Here is a 4,502-nt window from a genome sequence, read left to right as displayed (position 1 = left end):
GCTCACTGCCACCTCCAACTCCTGGGTTCAAGTGATCCTCTTGCCTTAGCCCCCCAAGCAGCTAAGACTACAGGCTCACACCACCAAGCCTGGCTAATGTTTAAATTTTTCATAGAGATAGTGTCTCACTACCTTGCCTAGGTTGGTCTTGAACTCCCGGCTTTAAATGATCCTCCTGCCTCAGCCTCCCAAAGTGCTGGGATTACAGGCATGAGCCACTGCACCTGGCCAGGACATGGTCTTCTCCTGCATTGTTTTAGCCCCAGTTAGTATGTAGAGCTCTTGTATTTATACTAGGGATTCCACAATTTACTGAGTTGAATTGGATTTTATTCTTTTTTTTTTTTTTTTTTTTTTGTTTGGTTTTTTTTTTTTTTTTTTTTGAGATGGAGTTTCGTTCTTTTCACCCAGACTGAAGTGCAATTGCACCATCTTGGCTCACTTCAATTTCCACCTCCCAGGTTCAAGTGATTTTCCTGCCTCAGCCTCCAAAATAGCTGGGATTACAGGTGGACGCCACCACGTCTGGCTAATTTTGTATTTTTAATAGAGATGTTTCACCATGTTGGCCAGGCTGATCTCAAACTACTGACGTCACGTGATCCACCTGCCTCAGTCTCCCAAAGTGCTGAGATTACAAGTGTGAGCCACTGCGCCCTGCCAGATTTTATTCTCTTTTATCTCCCTTTGTTCTTAATTCTTTGCAACTAAGGCAAGCCATAGGGAGATTTAAGTCAGGATTAAAATGTGTAGGGAGAAGAATGAATTTTTTTCTTTTTTTCTGAGACAGAGTCTTGCTCTGTCGCCCAGGCTGGAATACAGGGTGTGATCTTGACTCACTGCAACCTCTGCCTCCCGGGTTGAAGCAATTCTCCTGCTTCAGTCTCCCGAGTAGCTGGGATTGCAGGCACCTGCCACAATGCCCAGCTAATTTTTGTATTTTTAGTAGAGGCGGGGTTTCACTATGTTGACCAGGCTGTTCTTGAACTCCTGATGTCGTGATCCACCTGCCTCAGCCTCCCAAAGTGCTGGGATTACAGGCATGAGCCACCCCACGCCTGGCCCAGATTGGATTTTTTATATTACATTTTTGCATAAAATATTCTGAGTTTGGCAGACGTATCCTCCTTCTGGGTAATCAGGAACTTGCCTGTGGACCCAGGTGGCCACGTGCAGAAAGGTAATCTCCAGTGGCTTTTTCTGGAATCTGGGCCCTGTGCCCTGACATTATGCACGTCTCCCCAGCATGCCTGGTGGAGATCCCTAAACCAGGACTATGGTCCGCTTCCAGAGGCCATAGTCAGAGAAGGGGAGAAAGTTTCCAAACGTATGTGAAAAGGCTTGTTAATGAGTAACCCTGTTGAATGTCTGCCATTCTTGGAATTCTCTTTGGCCATTTTTGTTGGCCCTGTACTCTGGCCTGTGCTACCACCTCTTAGGCTGTAATGCCTGCCTCTTCTACTGACGATGTCCTTTTCCAGCCCTGTCGATGAAGGTGTACTCATGGCCCAGTCCTTCGTCCTCTGTTCCTTAAATCTGTCTTCTTGGGAGGTGAATTCTGTTTTTAATCCTTCAGCTTCAGTTTTGTGTGAATTTACGCATTCATCTCAGAGTCCTTCTGGGGAGCCTCAGCTTGTGACTGTCTCTGACATTTGGGTGTCTGATTGTCACCTCAGACTGTGAGCCTCATCCTTTCTCCCCAAATATTCTCATATTGGAGACTTCAGATTTCTCTCAACGGCCCCAAATCCAGCAGTCACCACGAGGGTCTTGATTCTTCCTCCTCCTATGTGTCTACCCCTCTTCTCTCCACCCCTGCAAGTCATTTTCAGATCCTATTGGATTTTCCTTGGCGGTACCTCTGGAATCCATCCCCTTCCTTCCCCTCTGTAACCCGACTCCTGCTCTTTTCACAGCTCACCCCGTCTCCAGGCGCCATACTCTCTAGGACCCAGCAGCCTGCCCTGAATTCCTACAGTTCCTGTGCCACTCAGCATTTGCCACATGTTTCTTCATTTCTCTCTTTACCTTTAAATAATTAGTTTTTTGAAGGCACAGATCAGAAATTGCTTATCTTCTTGTCTCTACCAGTCAGCACAGAGCTGAGTAGCTGTTCAATAGAGTTCCCTAATGATGATGACAGTGAACCAGAGAATTTCTCCCAAGAAACTGTGTGTAGACTTTCCCTCTATGAATGCCAGGATAAGGCAGAGGGGTGGATGTGGTTAGCACAGCAAAGCAATGTTGTGACTTCTTAGTGAATAGAGGCATCTCTACAATATGGAACATTCATTGGGTCTACTAAGTTGGGTGTTGGAAAAAAATCAGTGCCTTTTTGGGATAGTTCTTCATTGTCTTTCATACTCATTATCCAATGTTATTCTTGACCAAGCTTGTGGAGAAGTATTAGTATTGCCATTTTATAGAAGAGAAAACAGAAGCTTCGAAATATGACTGGACCAAGGTCATAGAGCCCAAAGGTGTCAGAACCACAGGCTGGAGAGCCCTGATATTCTGATTCCAGGTAAAATCAGCTCAATAAAGCATGGACTTAAGCACCAGGAAGCTGGAGTTTCAAATTTCTTTCCTGAAGAAGTTTTCAATCTCGTGAGAAACAGATGGGTAAACAACTTAACTCCTAATTCAAGGTTTGAATTCAGTAAGAGTGAATAAGAACACAAACAAAATGTGTGGGTGCACGAAGGTAGGCATGATTAATTCTGTCTTTGTACTAAACAGCAGCTGTTCCTGGCAGCTTTCTGTCAGGGAGGGCTTGTGAAGCATGGATGAAAGTAGGTGTGGGTGTATATAGAAAACAGCATGGCTGGGAGGAGAAAGACCATGCCATGTCCATGCGCTCATTGGCCAAGGGAGATGAAGGGTGGTGGAGGCTGCGGACTGGATGATGACCGCATTAGGTGGTATGCTATTTTAGGCAGCATGACAAAGTCTAGAAACTTACCTGTTGGGTTAGTATAATTGATCTCACTTAGCTCCCAGCATGGCTGAGTGGTTTCGTGGGTGTCTACAGTTCTAGTGCATTGCAGGGATAATGTGATAAGACTTGGTGCAACTCTGCAAAATGAAGAATCTGAAAAGATGGTGTGAAGCAATCAGCCTTCCAAGGTCTCTCTGATGTCCTTTGCTTCGTTTTTCTAAATCTCCCCAGTCTTTTCTCCCCACTCCACCTCTCTGCCCTTTATTTTTAAACTTTTGTAACCTTCTTAAGTTTTTATTTAACTAGATGGTTATTCCAGAGTCTCTATCATGGCAGTCTAATGTGGATTTTAGAATAAATTTATTTTATTCCGTGTTTCTAATTCATTTACATTTCACTCACAAAATGCTCTTCCTCCTCTTTTTTCTTTTCTTTTTTTTTAAATTTTTTAAATTATTTTTTTATTTTTTGGAGACGGCATTTCACCAGGTTGGCCAGGCTGGTCTTGAACTCCTGACCTCATGATCCACCTACTTCGGCTGTCCAAAGTGCTGGGATTACAAGCGTGTGCCCCCGCACCCGGCCCCTCTTTTTTCTTTTCTAAATGAGATAGTTAATGGCTAAGACATTTTGTCAGCCTTTGAGTTGGCCTCTTAAAACATTTTCTGTTTTCCTCAGTCACACAAAGCCAGAATCTGTAGAGAGTGCATCTGTTTCATTCAGTCTTGCTGGACTAAAAACTTGGTGAATCACAGTTAAAAGGCTACTCAGAATCTCTTTGTATTTCTTCCCTCCCTCTGTTCTTCTCTCTCCCAGACTTACAGATTGTGCGTATGGGGACACAGTCACGGAACTGTTACGTCTGGTGACTACCGACACTCAGCTCTACTTTGATGCAGCTCACTCTCATTATAAGACAAGGCAAAGTAACTTTAACCACGCTGTATCTGTTTTCCCTGTAGGTTTTTTTTTTTTTTTTTTTTGAGACTCTTGCTCTGTCGCCCAGGCTGGAGTGTAGTGGTGTGACCTCGTGATCCACCTGCCACAGCCTCCCACAGTGCTGGGATTACAGGCATGAGCCACCGTGCCCAGCCTTATTTATTATTTTTTTGGCTGGAGTCTTATCCTGTCTCCTAGGTTGGAGTGCAGTGGCGCGATCTCGGCTTACTTACCATCTCCACCTCCTAGGTTGAAGCAATTCACCTGCCTCAGCCTCACAAGTAGCTGGGATTACAGACACACACCGCCACAACTGGCTAATTTTTGTATTTTTAGCAGAGATGGGGTTTTGCTATGTTGGTTGGCCCATCTGGTCTCGAACTCCTGACCTCAGGCGATCCACCTGCCTCAGCCTCTCAAAGTGCTGGGAGGACAGGCATGAGCCACTGCGCCTGGCCCCTTCCTGCAGTTTTAGAAATTGACTTTGGTTCTCCTTTGTGTCCCCCAGTTCCATTCTTTCTTGCCTGTTACTAATCTTGTGAAGGGCTGTGCCTTGGGACTCTCAAGCTTTTCTGTGGGGATGTTGGTAGTTTTTTTTTTTTTTTTTTTTTTTGAGACGGAGTTT

General features: G+C 44.8%; 1 protein-coding gene across 1 annotated transcript in view; it reads left to right on the top strand.

Annotated features, from left to right (window-relative positions):
* BARX2 (BARX homeobox 2) overlaps window positions 1-4,502 on the top strand; it is a 76,745-nt gene that overhangs the window by 46,931 nt on the left and 25,312 nt on the right. The gene's annotated exons all lie outside the window — the stretch shown is intronic.

Source organism: Cebus imitator, unplaced genomic scaffold (assembly GCF_001604975.1).
Source record: "Cebus imitator isolate Cc_AM_T3 unplaced genomic scaffold, Cebus_imitator-1.0 Scaffold0, whole genome shotgun sequence".
NCBI classification, from domain to species: Eukaryota; Metazoa; Chordata; class Mammalia; order Primates; family Cebidae; genus Cebus; species Cebus imitator.
This window is presented reverse-complemented; position numbering and strand designations above follow the sequence as displayed.